The sequence below is a fragment of the Ambystoma mexicanum genome, chromosome 7p (assembly GCF_040938575.1).
Source record: "Ambystoma mexicanum isolate Mex_15411 chromosome 7p, UKY_AmexF1_1, whole genome shotgun sequence".
Classification (NCBI taxonomy): Eukaryota; Metazoa; Chordata; class Amphibia; order Caudata; family Ambystomatidae; genus Ambystoma; species Ambystoma mexicanum.
The window spans coordinates 767084882-767104742 of record NC_090939.1 but is presented as its reverse complement, the minus strand read 5'-3'; positions in this window follow the sequence as shown (position 1 = coordinate 767104742).

Here is a 19861-nt window from a genome sequence, read left to right as displayed (position 1 = left end):
GCGTTCACGAGCTCACCTGGCAAAAGCTCCGGCTGAACAGTATTTATTAGGCACATTTTTTTTTTTATATGTTTTTCATACGTTCTGGAATCTGTTGCCAAGCATATGCGGAGATAAACTGATAAACTGTCCCTCTCACGCAGATGTATACACGTTTGCCGGCTTTAAAGTGGTTTTCTGTTTACTTTTAGAAAACACAATAGTATAGCCTTTTAATTAAACACTAAAGTGCATTTGTAACCTGAAAAAAAGAAAGGCGATAATGTATACATGGGTTGACCAATGTGCTTTCACGATGCAATGTAAACACATCCCTTTCCAAATGTGTCTGGTGTGTATAGGACCTGTGTTTTACTGTATGGCCACTGGAGATTACTTGAAACTGTTGAGCAAGACAATGTTAAGAGGTAAGAAAGCTCAACAAGTTAATGCACATGTTATACAAATCTATGTGTAATCTGGCAGTCACATATTTGAATACTCTGAGGAATGCCTCACCCGTGTGTCTTTCTGAAGATGATTTAAGTAGCAGGGTAACATTAACAACAGTAATGCCTGTTGCGTTCATACCTGTGGTGTAGGGAACCCTCCTGTGTGGGGTGCCCCTTTAAGGCGGTGTCCCTCCCACTTGTATTGCCCTTTTAAGATGGGCTATGAATAAAAGGGAGCCCTGCAGGCACATGTAACAGAACGGCTGCAGACTCTATAAGAGCAACTCCTGAATCCGTGTCTCATTACTATGTAGGCTGCAGGCCTACACGTGGAGGCACAGGCCTGCAGGCCCTGATGCTGTGGGACCCTCGTGCAAGGACAGTGGCCGAGGTCCGCATGGTCTGGGGCCTGGCAGGCTATGTCCCCACAACCCCCAATGGTGCTGGTGTCCCAAAGTACCATGGGGCCTGCTGGATGTGCAGGGCAGGCCCCAACCCCCACAGGCACTGGCATGTGGAGTGTCAGTAACCATGGCACTCAAATGGGGGGAGCAACCGGATGTCCATGGTGAGCCCCCACCACATTGGTGACGAGGACGAGGACGACCCCTGCTGCCCATGAGTAGTGGGGAGAAAGAACAGAAGGGTGCCTGACCCCCACCACGGGTCTGGATGGGCCTGCGCCTCACCGCTGTGGCCGCGGTGTAGCCCTGGGCCACCCTGCAGTGGCATGAGCTCTCATGGTGCTCCACCACAAAGAGGAGAGGTGTGCGGCCCCGAAAGGGGAGAGAAAAGGTGAGCACCCATTGCCGCGAAGTGAAGGAAGTCACGAACCACCGCCCATCTCTCGTGTGTGCTGAGAGAGGGAAAGAAGAAATGAGGCGAGGTGACAGCCCCGCTGTGGTGGAGCGGCGGGAGCAGTGCTGCCCTGGCCCCAGAGAAGAAGCGGCTGAGGGCGAACGATGCATCCTGCATCAGAAATACTGCCCAAGTGTCAGACCCACTGGAGGAAGAAGAGGTGAGGTGGCTGCCCCGTCATTCAGAGGGACGGGACAGCCTGCAGCACCCTGAGGCATCCGCTGCCGTGGGAGGAGGTGGCGGTGGTGCGGCTGCGGGGTGTGGTGACCTCCTGCCGGGAGGAGAATGGTGCTGCCACGCCCCCAGGCAGGAGGCGAAGAAAGAAAGGTGGCGCCTGTCGCTTTGGATCCTCCCCGGCCCTCTTTGAGGAGGGTGCTCGGGCAGCCCGGGGAGGATCCAGCCCAAGTACCGTCCCGCGACACAATACGGCACCAAAAACAACGTCCAGCTGGAGAAAATGGATCGGCCCCCAGCTGAAGCAGTGGTGCTGGAGTGCCCGCCTCCATGAGTGCCAAGGCAGCCTAGTGCCGCTGTGGAGCGCCCACCTGCCCGCTCCCAACCGATGCAGTGGTGGCTGTCTGTGCCTGGACGGGTGGCACCCGCAATGAAGAGGGAGACACCTGCTGAAAATGGGAAGGGTCGATAGCCCTCCCACAACAACTGGATTGGCGGAACAAAAAATAGAAAGGCATCAATGGACAGTAAGTAGCCGTAGCCACAATGAACATATACTCCGGCTCGGAGCTGTCAGAAGGACGTGCCCGCCTCCACCTGTGGTGCTGGCCCTACCTCAGCCAGCCTGCGCAGGCTACCCTGAGCGTGAGTGTCTGTCCCCAACTATCCCGGTTGAGAGGCAATGGGAGGATCCAGCCTGCACCACTTTTGCATCCGCCGTGGTGGATGGGGGATCCAGAGAGAGCCGCCGGGCCCCCACTGTCATCCCAGGCCACCCCCACTGTCATCCCATACCCGGTGGTGAAGGAAATGACAAGCTCCCATCAGGAGTGAACAAAAGAAGATGAGTGCCCCTGACAATGCGGCTGCACCTTCCTGAGTAATGCTGCACTGCCAAATGAGCCTCATGGAAGATCCCAGGCCCGGCGGTGAACTGAACGAAGTGCTCCGGTTTGGAGCGGAAGATAGGAGGTGGGTTCCCCGGCTCCGGTGACACTGTCATGTGACGCAGTGCAGCCGGAGCTATCTGGCATCAGCCCGGGGCCTACGGTGGTGCAGGAGGTGAGCATGACAACCAGGCTGCAACCTGCACTGCAGGAAGCTCATGAAGACCCCAGGGCTCGAGGCAATGACTCGCAGAAGCGCTCTGGTGCTAGAGCGCCAGAAAATAAAAGGGCCCCTGGAAGATCCCAGCCCAGCGGGGACAACAAGGACGTGCCCCAGCCTGGAGGGGTACAACACAGCAAGTTCCAACATTGGAGGAGCAACGCCCTTTGGGGGAAGGCAGCCCGGTTGTGAGTGGAGGGCCTTGGATCTACAAGGGGCAAGCAGTTTCCCTGTGCTCCCAGAAGCTTGAGTTGAAAATGGGAATGAGTACTTGCTGTCACTATAACTGCAAACCTCCAGGGCAAAAAAGGAAGTGCTCCATGTCTCCATGCAAGAGGAGCTGAATAATAAACATGTGGCTGCCCACACCACTCTCAGCGCCACATTACCAGCATCCCCCTGTCACGAGTGTCCCACTACCATGGGTGCGTACTCTTGTCTGGAGAAGTGAAGGTGCACGGAAAGAACATTGCACACCCAAGGAAGCCATGTGTGGATGATGTGTGGCATCGCACCGCCACCAAAAATGGCTACACCGTGTTTAATATAGGGCTTACACACTTATGTTCCTAAGGGTACCAGGCCACATGCATCGAAACATCCTGCGCTCTGTGCACTGTACACCTCACCAGTATTATCCAGCATGGAAGGCTTCATGCGCAGGACATGACAGGGTGAAGACCGTGCAGCACTGGGGAAGAGGCGCTCTGCGCTGCCAGGTGTTCTGAGAGGCTGAACCCCACTGTGCACCTCGAACACCAGGAATATTCCTACAAGGCCAGTGAGACAAGAACCCGTGCAGCATACAAGCAGTCAGAAAGTATGGCCAACAAGAATATAAGTAAATGTCTTCTGGACACCCTGCCGCAGAAGTCAACCTGTTTGCATTATAAGTGGCCCCAACACTATACCACCACAGTCACCCTGCCTGCCCCACAGGTGGCCTAGACACCGAGCCACAAAGGTTCCTGAGCTGCCTACCACTGGTGTCGCCCTGCATGCCATACCATCATGAGATCTGACCAACATGGGCTTGAGGGAGATACCTGCCGGCTCCACTGACTGGCTGACCAAACCAACACCTCGAAGCAGTGCAGCGGGCAGGGATGGGTTGCAGCTCATCATGAGTGCTTGTGCCCCCTCCTGCACTTCTGGAGGAAAGAGACACTCCTCACTGGAGGAGCATCGCAAAGAGGGGAGTGTGCGATGTCCTGTCACCCCATGCACGACTAACCACACCGTCCCCTATCAACAGCATCAGGAGCAGCCTGGACACCCTGCGACCTCCATCTCGCTAACCCCGCTCTGAACATCAGGAGACTATGCCAATGTGGCCCCTGGTACCTGCCAGGTGTGGCTTTGCCGGCCGTGGACTGTACCATCAAGGGACGTGGACATTAGGGAAGGGACTCCTGCACAGACTGCCCACAACATCAGGGGTCTATACCGATGTGGCCCCTGGCATCTCTGTCAGGCGCAGCTTTGCCGGTTCTGAATTATGCCACCAATGGATCTTCTCACGGGGAGGTGACTCCTGAACACGTGCTGATGGACTATGAACTGGTCTCCTGCAATCCCGCCATTGCTTGAAGAGGACTCAGTAAACATGTGTTTCAATGCTGTGAGCCTGCATAGTACTTACATGCTTAAAGTGGTCTCAGTAGAGGACAGTGAGGTGAAGCTGTGATCCTGCATTTGGTAGGGATGCTCTATATGGTGCAAGTGGCTATCCGTAGTGTCATGCAATGGTGGCAAGTCCATACCCCAGGTTAATAAAGGATGTAACGTGTGGTCCAGCTGCTAACCATCCACTGGGGCGTACCACTGTGACCATCATCTGAGATGGGTCGGTAGGTGATATGTAGATAAGAATGTGTGACAATATCAAATCCTGTGGGAATTTGGTCCCACGACTCTGAAGTAATGTTGTTCTGTAACGGGAGGGGCAAAAATCAGTTACGGTGTAATGTAATTTGTTTTGTTTCTTATGAAAAAGGAGGGATGTGGTGTAGGGAACCCTCCTGTGTGGATTGCCCATTTAAGGGGATGTGTCCCTCCCCCTTGTATTGCCGTTTTAAGATGGGCCATGACTGCGTCATGGCCCAACTAATAAAAGGGAGCCATGCAGCCACGTGCAACAGAATGGCTGCAGACTCCATAATGGGAAATCTGTAAGTGATTTCAATCCTGCACACACCTAAATCAAAGCCAAGCGTGTAATGCACAACTGAAATCCTTATTTATTTATGTCTAAAAGTTCATTTATTCTGAACGATGTACCACTCATATCCCGCCCCTCTCCTGGAACCACCCCTGGTCAAACTGAATCAGGAATCAGGCTGGTTTGCAAAGTTAAAATATTTATTTATGTAGTTACAATTCAATCACACTATGTTTTAATGGGTATGCAATGATCACCAATGGGGTGATTTCACACTAAATAATCTCTTTAATACACAAGGAGTAATAGTGAGCAAAACAATTCAGCACATAGATAATACTTTGGTGTGTGTTCAGATCAAATAGCAGTGTGGTTACTAGTTCCCCGTGCACACCCCTCAACCCCCCAATAGGCAATGTAAAGAGATAGGAGGAGAGAGCAGGTATTCAGGAATGGCAGAATTCAAACAAAATAACAATCCCACTTTCCCACAGCAAACAGAAGAGAAAACAGAATTGACTGTCAAGCTGTCTGAATGGCTTTTAAAGTTATCTTTGAAATGGATTGGGTAAAAACACTAAGTATGGTTTAAATTGCAGAAATTGATTAGATTCCTATGGCAGCCACTTTGGATGGTTGCACACAAACACTAGCAATGATTCAATACAAGAAACAAGTTGAAATCTTAAAATTAAGGTCAGGAGCAATCATAAGCTGTTTTACACATTTAAGAATTTCCCTAAAACGAAATTGGTTGCAAACTTTTCATTATGCGATAATCATGATAAAGGGCTAACTGTAAGGATTTGGGATGTGGATTTAGATGTGATCTAAAGCTGTGGATCTTACCTACAAGCAGAAGTTGGAATTTTGTTTCTAGCACACAAATTAAGGGAGTTATGGGTGTTTTAGTGGAGGTTGTTCTTTTTTTGAGATAGGCGCAAGAATGGGAAAACGGGAATGCGCTTTTAAAATGACAAAAAAGATTTCTTATACTAGAGGATGACTATGAATAAACGGATACCACACAGGAACACAGCCACTTGATCAGGGCGACTGCCTGCAGTGGTCTCGCCTTCTTCAGATGAAAAATATCAGTGCAAAGATAGTTTTAACAATACTAGCACAGGCGGAAGATAGGAGGGATAAGATAGAGAGTTCAGGCAATTCAAATGTACTCATAACAATGCAGGTTCTGAAAACAAGATAGGATGGATTTAAGATAGGGATTGCAATAAGCAAGGTACATATGCTAGTGACACAGTTCTATCTATAGATACTGACTAGATATGTTTCAAACAGAACCGTCAGGATTCTGGTCAGGGATTCTGGTCAGGACGGACTGCTGGGCACACCGGATTGTACTGGGTCTGTTCACAGCACGGCACAGGACTGGATCGGATATGCAATGGCTCTGGTCACAGCACGGCTCAGGACTGGATTGGATCTTTTGGTTCTGATGATAATTATTTCAGCAGGCAAGCAGTACAGCACAGCCCGGCTGAATTTTGGCGCTCCCCTTAGATTTCTGGGGTTGGTTCAGGGTCTGGAAATTTAAGGTCTAGCTGAAAATGGTTCCGCTATGCAATGGGCCTTTCGGCTTTGCCAAGTTTCTGGAGTCTGGAGCAAGTAAGATGGCGAGTTCTGCATAAGGGTGCACCACCAGCATTCGGATAGTGGGTGAATCTGTGTGTTTTTCTGAGTGCTGAGCTGTCTCTGTTTATACTTATGATAAAGGGTGTGTGTGTGCTGGTTTAGCCTAAGCTCGCCCCTTTGACAGGGATTGGTCAGGATCTCCTATCAGCCTTGATAGGAGGAGAAAACTGTTTGTCATCTTTATGGTGTGGGTTTATGAGGCTTAGAGTCAACCCCTGGCCTCTTAAACACAAAATCTACTTTTGATACAATACATATTTCCACATGTGCAACCTCTATAACGACCAAATATACAGATTACATATTTTGTACAGCAGCTACTCCTCCAAACCCCGTAGCTGTAAGATGTTGTGTCTGCTTTTCCCAGAATTTTTTCCTTTTCATCAGGAACAGAATGTTCCTTTTATCAGCAAATTTCTACAAGTGTGCGCGTATAATGTGGGCATAAGTGTATAAAGTTTCATACTTCTAGCAGAAATATGTTTGGTGTAAAATCACATTTTCTGCCGTTTCTTTACAAATTATGTCACACAAATTTGCTGCCTCTTGAAATGTGCAGCCAAAATTAGATTTACCATTCTGTTATGTTTGTGTTCTTGACAGTTTTCAGTGGCGAGTTATATGTATTTAAACAAAATGTTGTTTGTGAATGTCCAGCCACAGATGGTTGTTTGTCTCCGCCTCTTTTTGTCTCCCTTCAGTTCAGGAGCAGTCTCCTCCCTGTTTTCTTGGCAGAGGCCATTTTACGACTGTTCACACCTGGAGTTTCCTTAAGCTGGAGGATGTCCATTGTTTAGTCCTGGGCTCACCAGCAATTTGCACCTCCCTGTGAGTTTCAGCTGCGGGGGAAGTGTCCTCCTTTTGTGAGGAAATCTGTTATTCCAGTTTGGGTGGTTTTAGCCAGTCTTAAATTTAAATGTTATTTCTGTTGCATTTTTCCTGAGTTTAAAACAAACTTGTGATTTCCAAATATCAGCTAGAATACTTATTCAAGATTTTAAACCATGGGATAAAAACAGTTACAACATAGGTTACTCTCAGCAACAGGCCACTTAGATTGCAACATTTAATGTCAGTTTATATAGGTTTTTAATGTTTAATCCTGCAGGCTTCTGACAGCTGTCATTCAGACGGCCGAGGGTACTGCGCACAGGTTTTGACAGATCCACAGAGCCACTTTTGCTGTGGCAATCCCTTGATGCTTTCAGATTTTCAGGACATTGTATGTTTACAATGATTTCTTACACTAAGTGACTTATAGCACCCATTAAGAAATGTTGATGTTTGAGGATGTTTTGTACCGGCATTCTGAGGTTTCAGCAACCAAGAAAAAGTGATTTGAAGCAAGATTTTGGGGTTAAAGTTAGCAAAGCACTGCCTTTCCTTCTGTACTCCATCTTCACATGTTGTGGAGCCCAGTGACATGTTTCAGGAGTGCGATCTCTGTTCCACCACTAACAACATGCATGGCAGATTGGGCAGCCATCTGTCTGTGCTTTGCAAAAGGTGATTTTCATAGGTGTTGGCGCGCACAAGGGTTTTGCGGCCATTTGGGTGTTTTTGTCACCATCAGAACACAGTGATGCCGCATGGCAGAACAAACATGGGTTAAGACATCCCACAACTCCTGAGTCAATGTCACATAACTATGTAGGCTGCAGGCCTACACGTGGAGGCACAGGCCTGCAGGCCCTGATGCCGTGGGACCCTCGTGCCAAGACAGCGGCCCAGGTCCGCATGGTCAGGGGCCTGGCAGGCTGTGCCCCCACTACCCTCAATGGTGCTGGTGTCCCAAAGTACCATGGGGCCTGCCGGATGTCCAGGGAAGACACCAACCCCCACAGGCACTGGGCCTGTGGGGTGTCAGTAAACATGGCACTCAAATGGGGGAGCCACCAATGTCAATGGTGAGCCCCCACCACAATACCCCATGGGATTAGTACTACATAACAAAGTATCACTATGATGGGCATGTTTATAATGCCTATCGATATTTGCTTTCACTTTGGAGTGAAGAATCAATAGACAGTTCTTTTATCAGACATTTTGGGATTAAATGTATGGGTTCTGAAGCTTCTGCTTCCAAACGGATATAGTGCTTGTGAATCCAAGCAAATGAGTAGCGTGTGAAACATAGTGATTATGGTTGCACTTGGTACCGAAAGGGGACAAGCCATCCTTTTCTACTTACTAGCCAGCCAGCAGCTACTGACATGTATGTGATGTCCTACACACAATCTCCAAGCAAACCGTTCCTATTTTCACATGCATTGCTATTGAGATAAGGTGCTCATGTCAAGTCTGATTTCCATTCCTAATCGTCATCTTTGTTGTTTAAGCAAACAGCCCATTGCAATTTTCGATCCTCATTTTGCCGCTAGCATCTGATGTAGAAGTTTCTGGGTCTTTGAAGGATAACTGTAGCACACACTCTTTGCATATTACGTCTATGTTCTCCAACGAAGGGTATGATTACTTGAATTTATTAGTGTTTAAACCTGGTCCACACAGCTTCAGACTTTTCTTTGCACTTACAATAGATCTGTTTGCTAACCCGCATCACATTTATCATAAGTAACAACACAAAAGGGCAATTTCTTAAGGAAATTAAGCTCTGAATCTTCAATTTCCTTGAGAATTTATCAAAGGTCCCAGGTTTGGAACTATTTTAAAAGCCTCAGTAATCACTCAAGTCTTTGGGGTTTACACTGCTGTTGCAGGTACCTTCCACCATGTTGCGAGAAGCAGCATGTACTGTCTTGACTGACACAACTCTAGTGGACAATAGCAGCATTCCATACACTGATATACTTGTTCTCTGAACAAGCTGCAAGATAACAAGTTACCATTGCATAACATATTTTAATACATAAATAAATCATATACAAAGTGTCCCATTATTGAAGAAATGCAAATTTAAGTATGATATGATATGATAGTTTATATATATAGCGCCTACACACAATGTGTTTCACAGCGCTTCAAGGCAAGGGAGGGAACAAGGGAAAATACAATGACATTCTTACAGGCCATGAACAGTAAGGATGTGAAATTAACTATCGTACTCGTCCTGACGACATTTCAGATAGTGTGAGAGCTAAGACATAGATAAGGAAGGGAGGGGGAGAGTGGGAGGAAATGGAAAAAGACAAGTGGCTATCATACTAGGCCTGATGACATTTCAGATAGTGCTGGAGGAGGGTGGGGAGGGGGAAAGAAGTAAGGGGTAGGGGAAGGAGACAGACAAGGTTGCTATCATACTAGGTCCAGGGACAATTCTGATAGAGTAAGTGCATAATAGAAAGTAAGGGGAGGAGGGGAGGAGATAGGTAAAGGGAGAAAGGGAGGGGTGGAGAGAACAGAGAGTAAGAAGTCAAAGAGAGTGGAGAAGCAAGAGGGGAGAGTGAATACAACTTCAGAAGTCAATAGTAACACATAATGTTGCAAGCCTGGATACAAGATGAAGATGAGAACATCATGAATCAAGGTCACCATGAGAAAGTGTGACGCACTGTGAATCAATGAAGTCCATAAGAATCAAATGAGTATTATCAGGGCAGACTCCTGTGAAGTAGGCTGGGTGGTAGGGGGAGCAGGGTAGAAGAATCAAGTAAAACAGGCAACACCTGTGTGCGAGAAGGGGGGCACAAGGGAACAACACGGGGGAACAGAGGGTGTTTAAGTACTGGTTTAAACATATATGCATTGTTAAAATTTGGCTATGATTCTATAAGTAGCGCATATAGATATCCACTTAAAATAGGGCAAACCTGATATCCTCCTATGATAAATTCATGGCCAAATGCAAGCAAACTTATTAAACTGGTAAACTTTTCTATCAAACATTGCAGCACGTTTTTCATGTATAGATTGGCACTCAGAAAAGGCACTCCTTGGTGATGGCTGTATCCCTAGGTTTACCCCTGTGTTAGTGCTGCTGACTGTTCCTGTTGTTGTCAATAAACCCTGCTGTGGAACTGCAGACAGTTATTTCAGTATTGGAGCTTCACCAATGTCATGAAGGCTGACTGGAGCAGTGTGCTGGGATGACCAGCATGAGCGACCAGAATTGTCACCATCCAACTTATTGTTATTCATTAAAATTAGTACTGCCTGGCTACAGTGGATCATTGGCTTCATGAATTACAATGAGCTAATCCCAGATGCTGAGATCGTGGACAGTGCACACTGTTGTTTGTTGTATTACTATTACTGGCTTGCAGTTAAAAAAAGAAAGTTTCCAAAACCCCACATCAAAATCAAACTAAAGCTGAGACAATGAGTGCTGGGGCTCAAAAATAAGTGCCACGGCTGAGCCCTGGCAAACACCCCCACAAATGAACCACTGGATGCATGAAATAATTTGATACCTTCAGGATTTGAGAATTATTCACAGAACGAGAAATGAAGTGCAAAGATAACATGTGTGTGTCTTTTTTTTAGCCATATAGGTACCACCTTTAGGGCATGAGAGAAGTACATTAACTTTCAAGACAACATAGGTCCTAAACACCAGTCAATATGGTCTGAAGGGAGGGCAAAGATACTTAGTACAGTAGTTTTAAGCACACTATGGAAAACCGATATGCAAGGTGCAAAGAAGCACAAAGTGACTACATGAATCAGCAATCAAAAATTACATCCTTATAGCTCTGTAATATAAGGTGCAAATATTACAAAATACTTGTGAAAGTGGATTTCAGAATCACACACATAGCCCCATATATAGTGTGCAAAGTAAATGCTGTGCTTGACTCTGCATCAGTGCTCAGTAATTCATGTACATACTGTAAGTGGTTTAAATCCGGCACACACCCAAGTAAATGCCTAGCGTGTAATGCACAACTGAAATCCTTATTTATTTTTGTCTAAAAGTTCTTTATTCTGAACGATGTACCACTCATATCACGCCCCTCTCCTGGAACCCCCCCCCCACGGTCACACTGAACCAGGAATCAGGCTGGTTTGCAAAATTAAAATATGTATTTATGTATTTACAATTTAATTACACTATGTTTTAATGGGTACACAATAATCACCAATGGGGTGATGTAACACTGAATGATCTCTTTAATACACCAGGAGTAATAGTGAGAAAAACAATTCAGCACAGAAATAATGTTTTTGTGTGTGTGTTCAGATCGAATAGCACTGTGGTTATAGGTTCCCCCTGCACACCCTTCAACCCCTCAATAGACAATGTAAAGAGATAGGAGGAGAGAACAGGTATTCAGGAATGGCAAAATTCAAACAGAATATCAATCCCGCTTTCCCCCAGCAAACACAAGAGTGAAACGGAATTGACTGTCAAGCTGTCAGAATGGCTTTTAAAGTTCTCTTAGAATGGCTGGGTAAAACACTAAATATGGTCAAAATTGCTGAAATTGTATAAATTCTTATGGGAGCCGCTTTGGATAGTTGCACACAAACACAAGCAAGGATTTAATACCAAGAAACAATTTGAAATCTTAAAATACAAGTCGGGAGCAATCAAAAGCTGTTTTACACGTGTCAGAATTTCCCAAAAATGAAATTTGCAGCAAACTTTTCACTGCGCGATAATCGCGATAACCGGAGAACCGTATGGATTTGGGATAAAGTTTTAGATGCAATTTAAAGCTGTGGATGTTAGCTACAAGCAGAAGTTGTTTCTAGCACAAAAACTGAGGAAGTTATGCATGTTTTAGTGGGGGTTGTTTTTTCGAGATCGGTGCAAGAATGGGAAACACAAATGCACTTTTTAAATGACAAAATGATTTCTTACACTAGAGGATGACTATGAACAAAGCAGATGCCCCACAGGAACACAGCACATGATCAGAATGACTGCCTGCAGGACTCAAACTTCTTCAGATGTGAAAAGATCAGTGCAGAGATAGTTTTAGCAATACTAGTACAGAGGAAGATGGATTAGATAGAGAGTTCAGACAATTCAAAAATACTCCTAACAACACAGGTTCTGAAGCCAAGAAAGGATGGGTTTAAGATAGGGATTAACTAAGCAAGGTACATATGCAAGTGACACAGTTCTTTCTATAGATACTCACTAGATATGTTTTTAAACAGAACCGTCAGGATTCTGGTCAATCAAGATTCTGGTCAGGGAATTGGATCTGGTTCCAAGACAGACACCTTGGCACATAGAATTGGGTCTGCAATCAGCAAGGCGCTCTGGTCACAGCACGGCACAAGACTGGACTGGATCTGCAATGGCTCTGGTCACAGCACGGCACAGAACTGGATTGGATCTGCCCTTCTTGGTTCTGTTGATAATTCTTTTAGCAGGCAAGCAGTACAGCACAGCCCGGCTGTATTTTGATGCTTGCCCTTAGGTTTTTTGGGATTCTGGTTCTGAAATTTGAGGCCTAGCTGAAAATGTTTCAGCTATGCAATGGATTTCTGCTTTGCCAAGTTTCTGGAGTCTGGAGCAAGGAAGATGTAAAGTTCATTAGCAGGGTGCTCCGCCAACATCAGGATAGTGTGTGAATCTGTCTGTCCTTTTGAGTGGTGAGCTGTCTCTATTTATGCTATGATAAAGTGGTGTGTGGGCTGGTTTATCCTAAACTCACCCCTTTGACAGGTGATTGGGTCAGAGTCTCCTCTCTGCCTTGATAGGAGGAGAAAAACAGGGTGTCACCTTTATGGTGTGATTTTATGAGTCTGAGGATCTACCCCTGGCCCCTTGAACACAAAATCTACTTTTGGCACCATACAAATTTACACATGTGCAACCTCTATACAATCACATATACCGATTACATGTTTTATATAGCAGCTATCCCTCAAAACCCCGTAGTTGTGGGATCTTGTATCTTCTTTTCACAGAATGTTGCCCTTTTCATCAGGAACACAATGTCCAATTTATAAGCACATTTCTACAAGTGTTCGTGTTTAACATGGGCATAAGTGTATAAAGTTTCATACTTCTAGCAGCAATACATTTTGTGTAAAATCACATTTTCTACCGTTTCTTTCCAGAACATGTCACACGATGTTGCCACCTCTTGAAACGTGCAGCCAACATTTAGATTCACAAACCTGTTACTGCTATATTTTACACAATTTTCACTGGCAAATTATAAGTCTTTTTAAAAGTATTCTTTGTGAAGGTTCAGCCACAGATGGTTGTTTGTCTCCGCCTCATTCTGTCTCCCTGCAGTTCAGAAGCAGTCTCCTCCCTGTTTGCTCTTGGCAGAAGCCATTTACGATTGTCCTCACACCCCGCATTTCTTTAGTGGCATCTGTTCATTGTTCCCTTTTGCCTCTGTAGACCAGGTTCTTTCCAAACCCTATAATTATCACTTTGGCGTGATTTACTGGTTGGGGGAAAGGCAATGCTTCTGTGAAGAAACATGATATTCCAGTTTGGTAGCTTTTAGCCAGGCTTGATTTAATTGTTAATTCTGTTGCATGTTCTCTTAGCTTAAAACAAACTTGTGATTTCAAAATAGCAGCTAGAATACTTATTCAAGGTTTTAAACCGTGGGATCAAAACCATTACAACATAGGTTACTCTCAGTAACAGGCCTCTTAGATTGCAAACATTGGATTTCAGTTTATATACATGTTTAAAGTTTAATCAGGCCAGCTCCTGAGAAGCTGTCATTCAGGCGGCCCAGGGTACTGCACCCAGATTTTTGACAGATCCACAGACAGGCCACTTTTGCTGTGGAATTTTCTTTATGCTCTCAGCTTTTCACAAGTTCACAATGATTTCTTAGACTAAGTGAATTGTTGCACCCAGCAAGAATTGTGGATGTTTTAGGGTTTTTTGTACTGGCATTCTGCAGTTTCAGTAACTAAGAAAAAATGATTTCAAGCGAGATTTTGGGGTTTCATTTAGCAACACTGTTTTATTCTTCTGTACTCCATTTTTACTTGTTGTGGAGCCCAGTGACATATTCCAGGAGTGAGATCTCTGTTCCACCACTGACAACATGCGTGGCAGATTGGGCAGCCATCTTTTTGTGCATTGCAAAGCGTGATTTTCAGAGGTTTTGACACGTACAAGGGTTTTGCAGCCATTTTGATATTTCTGGCACCATCATAACACAGTGCTGCAGCATAGCAGAGCCTAAAGTGGGTTAAAACATCCCACAGAGCCCCCTCACTATTTGAGTTTGACCGCCCATCAAGGGGAAGTCAGGAGATTGGGATGTTCTTTCTTTCTTTAGTCCAGGTGGAGAAAGTCAGCTGCTTCTCCCATCAGTGCTGGATCGACATGCTCTCCTCGCCGGTTCTGGATGGGAGTATGTATTGATACTCCGGGCTCCTTGGGTCTTTCCTCCTGGTCCCTGAGTGGTTCTCCTTGGTAATTAGAAATTCTTGTTCCCAGTGCTATGAGACAGAACAGAGCATGGTTATGGAAATTTCCCCACTACTATTCATGTAGTGGGGCAGATGCATACATTTGAAATACAATTTACAATATTCCACGCCTGTATTTACTAAGAGTTTTAACAGGTGGATTCTTCTAGGTATCCGGAATGTCCCCATCTGGATTTTTTGCCGCAACGTATGCCTGGGATGGCAACTCTTCAGCTGGTTGATGTGGACCCACTTGTCTTCCCCCTCTGCCAAACTGCCCTTGGGGATGCAGATTTTCTAGGCGACTGGTGAGATTCTGTCTACAATTTCAAAAGGACTCCGCCAAGTTGGAAGGAATTTGTGCTGCTTGGCTTGGTTCCTTTGGAAATTGTACAAGTAGACCTGGTCTCCTAATTGGTATTCTTTTTTAATTATCTTAAGATCATAGTGGATCTTCATACTGTCTGCAGATATTTCTAGATTCCGCTGAGCATGGGCAAAAGCATGTTGAAGGTGTTTTCTCAGATTCTCAACATACTCATGAGTTGTGGAGGCATTTATCAAGGTCTGCATACTTCGTCTAGTCATCAGCTCAAACGGCAACATTTTTGTTGCAGAAGAAGGGGTAGATCTGATGGCCATCGGGAAAAGAGGTAATCGAATGTCCCAACTTGGCCCAGAGTCTGCCACAACTTTTTTAATATGCTCACAATAGTCTTGTTGTATCTCTCTACTCCACCACTAGAGGCTCGCCGGTAGGCAATGTGTAGTTTCCTTTTGACCCCAAGTATCTCCCACATCTTTCTCATCACTTCGCTAGTGAAGTGACTACCTCGGTCTGACTCAATCCTTTGGGGTAGTCCAAAACGTGATAAAATATGATTGATCATCAGGGCAGCTGCTGTATCTGCCTTGCAATTTGGGGCCGGGAGACATTCCACCCATTTAGTGAAGAAGCATGTTACGGTCAACATGTACTTGTTCCTCCAAGAGGAGCGAATCACGGGCCCGATAAAATCGACTTGCAAATCTGACCAAGGCAGTGTCATCCCCCTCTTTTGGAGGGGAGCACGGTGTGTGAGTGATGTTGGCTGAAATTGTGCACACACAAGACACCCCTTCAAGTATTGGTCGAGTTCCTGCCACATGTGTGGCCAGTATGCAACCTCTTGCAAGATTTCTAGTGTCGTGTGAAACCCCCGATGACCGGCTGTCACCACATCATGGGCATGACTTAGCATCAGGCTTTGGAATGATATGATATGATATGATATGATATGATATGGCATTTGTAACGCACCTATACACAAGTGTTTCAAGGCGCGACGAGGCAGGGAGGGGGGAACAAGGGGAAGACAGACAACAATCCTAATAGGCCAGCTGTCATTCAGACCGCGCAAGTGCAGGGGTAGGGGGAAGGGAAAAAGTGCAAGGAGGAAGGGAGAGGGGGGGGACTGCAGTACAAATAAGTAGAATAGAAATAAAATAATAAATAAATAGGGCCAGCTGGTGGCAAGTGCAAGGTAAGTGCAGACAAGTGCTGGGGGGGGGGCTGTAGGGATACAGAGACAGTCCCGCAGTGCAGGGGTTGCCAGGGAGGCAGTGCAAGTGAAGAGTGACTGGGCCCAGGACCGAGGTCGGTGAGAGTGGCCCAGTTGCAGAATCAGTGCAGTTTAGGTGAAGAATTTAGCAGGGGAGAGGGAGAGAGAAAGCAGAAGTGAAGAGGAAGGTTTTGAGGTGCTTCCGGAACCGGAGATGGTTCTCCTCAAGTTTCAGGGAGGCAGGAAGGCTGTTCCAGAGGGAGGCCCCTGCCGCAGAGAGAGATCTACCCCCAGCTCGTTGCTGCAAGAAGCGGCTGGCCCTGAGGGAGTTGGAGACGGATGAGCATAGGGCTCGGGAAGGAAGATATTTAGGAAGAGAGAGTTGAAGGTATTTAGGCCCCAGGCCCCAGAAGGCCTTGTGGACAATGCAGAGGGTTTTGAACTTAATCCTCGCAGCCACTGGGAGCCAGTGTAGAGATTTCAGTCCTGGAGAGATACGGTCCCTGGGCTTGAGGCCAAGGACAAGTCTCGCAGTTCTGTTCTGGATGAGTTGCAGAGGGCGGAGAGTGGAGGCAGGCAGATTAAGATAGAGGCTGTTACAGTAGTCCAGCTTTGAGAGAACCAGGGCTCGGGAGACAGTGAGCTTCTGGGGGAAGGAGAGGAAGGGAAGAATACCTCTGAGGAGGTGCAGCTGGTAATGTGACTTCTTAGAGACGTCAGATATATGAGGAGAGAAGGAGAGTGTGGAGTCAAAGATGACCCTGAGGTTTTTTGCCTTGCAGGTAGGACAGGAAGAGGGCCAAGAGAGGCCGGCCAGAGAGCTGCAGGGAGGGAGAGAGCGGGTGTGCCGATGAGTAGGATCTCAGTCTTACTAGCATTAAGGCAGAGGTCATTGGCAGCACACCATTCCTGGATAGCAGTCAGACAGTCAGAGATGAGGGAGGGAGAGGAGGAGGCTGAGGGTAGCCTGAAAATGAGCTGGGTATCGTCCGCGTAGCACTGAAAGTTGGGGCATAGGGCGGCGATGCGGTGGGCAAGGAGTGCCAGATACTGGTAGAACAGCCAGGGAGAGAGATTGGATCCCTGGGGAACGCCACAGGTGGAGAAAAAGATGTCAGAGAGGAAGGACCCAAGTTGGACCTGGGAGGGTCGATTGGAAAGGAAAGAGGTCAACCATGCCAGAGCCTGACCAGTGATACCCAGGTTATCACGGAGACGGTTGAGCAGGATGGCATGGTTGACAGTGTCAAAGGCAGAAGAGAGATCGAGCAGAATGAGAACACACGGAGTGTTGGAGTCGAGGTTCAAGAGCAGGTCCTCACGGATGTTCAGGAGAGCAGTTTCCGTGCTTCTGGCCGCTCTGAAGCCAGATTGATGGTCATGGAGACTATCAACAGCTTCAGCATGGAGGTTAAGCTGGGAGATGGCCAGTTTCTCCAGGAGCTTGCCCAGGAAGGGAGTGATGGAGATTGGGCGATAGTTAGCCGGACAGGAGGGGTCGGCAGAGGGTTTCTTAAGGAGAGGGTGCACAAGGGAGTGCTTGAGGGGGGATGGGAAGACTCCAGAGGCGAAGGAGTGGTTGCAAAAGTCAGCCAGGGCAGGAGCCAGGGAGTCGATGTGGTCCTTGATAGTTTTGGAGGAACAGGGGTGAATCTGTTTAGACAAGACTTTCATAGATCGGACTTGTCTGGAAACCTCGTCAGCAGAAAAAAGGGGAAAGGCAGAGAAGGAGGGAGGAGGGGTGGCTGCAGAAGGGCCAGGGGAAGAGCAGGGAAGAGAGGGGGGGAGGTGATAGGAGGAGAATGAAGTGGGAGGCCAGTGCAGTGCAGAGGGCCTGGGAGGGGACAGGAGAGGTAGAGACTGCAGCAGGGTTGGCAAGCTCCTTGCAGATTTTAAAGAGTTCAACCGAGTTGTTAGATGCCACAGAGATGCGGGCTTGGATAAGGGCTCTCTTCTTGGTGAGAACAGAGAGACGGTATTGCCTTTGGAGCAGGCGGCAGGCCAGTTTGTCAGAGGATGAACATGAAGCACGCCATTAACTCTCTGCCACCCTGCACTTGCGTTTTAGGGTGACGAGATCCAAATCAAACCAGGAGTTACATTTGGCTTTGGGCTTCAGGCAGATTTTCATGACAGGGGCAAGGATATGAAGAGTATCAGATATAGCAGAGTGGAGCAAGGAGAGGGCTGTGTCAGGGTGGGAGTCAGCCGAAGGGGGGGGGGTGAGAAGGTGGCAGCGAAAGCCGCAACTGACACGCGCTTCATGGGTCGGATGACCGAGAAGGTGGGTGGCAATGATGAGGGTGGCTTTGCCTGTGGGGTAGGGAGGGTGAGGTGGGAGGATAGGAGAAAGTGATCACTCCAGGAGAGAGGAGTGGAGAGAGGGACAGAGAGGGGAAGGTCAGAAGAGATCAGAGCATCAAGAGTGTGCCCTGCAGAATGAGTAGGCCCAGACGGGAGAATAGAGAGTGAGAGAGAGTCACAGAGGTCACGAAAGAGTCCAGTGGGGGGACAGGAGGCATCTAGGTGGATGTTGAAGTCCCCAAGAAAGAGGAGGTGAGTGGTAGAGGACAGGAGTGAGGAGGAGAGGTCAGCCCACTCAGAGAGGAAGGAGGAAATTTGACCAGGTGGCCGATAGATAGTAGCCACGGTAAGGGAATGGCTAGGAGAGAGAGAGGGTCGGCAGACAAGACATTCAAAAGAGGAGTAGGTCTGCGTAGGAGTGACAGTGACAGGAATCCACTCAGGGAAGATAAGGGCAACACCCCCCCGCACGGTTGGGCCTGGGCCTGGGGTTGGAATGAGGTAGGGACCACCTACTGGTCATGGCCAGCCATGGATCTCCTTACCAGCAAACCTTCCTGGATTTGGAACATTTTTGAACATTTCATCAGCACTCTGAGGTCCTCTTTCCCTATGTAATCGGTATCCGTCAGGGGAAAGTTCTCAGGGTCCTCAATGTGTTGATAACATTTACCAAATATTGGATCCCCTTTTTGAGCCGTAATCAAATCAGCATCTGGGCTCTCCTTACTCCATTGTGCAGTTGAGAGTTCATTGTGAGCATTTGTCTGTGACCTAGTGATAGCAGTGACCTGGATTTCCCCCAACAGGGACTCGATCTCAAGTAGATCCCCTTGATTGGCTCCGGTTTTGGCCTGCTGATGAGCTAGGTCATTTCCAGTTTGTCTGGTCCCTCTACATTAGAATGACCCTCAATCTTTTCCAGTAGATGGTCCTCCCATTTGAGGTGACCAGATCATCAATATTTTGTATTAATTTTCCATGTTTCAATGGTTTATTATTAGCGCATATCATGCCTCTGGTTTTCCAGTTAACCAGGTGCTCCACTAACCCATTCCGTACATAATCTGAGTCAGTGATTATGACCAGTTTGTGGAGTTGGTTTTGGACAGCAGTGAGGATGGCTTGGTGCACAGCCATCAGCTCTGCCACTTGACTACTTCGGGGACCGATTTTGTACCCAGCGGAGGGTTCTGGGGCATCATTCACCCATGCATTCCCTACACCGGCCACAAATTCCTTTTCCCTGTTGTTGTCAACATGGTAAAAGCACCCATCCACATAGACAGTGGCTATTCCCTCGCACTGGTCTTATTCATAGA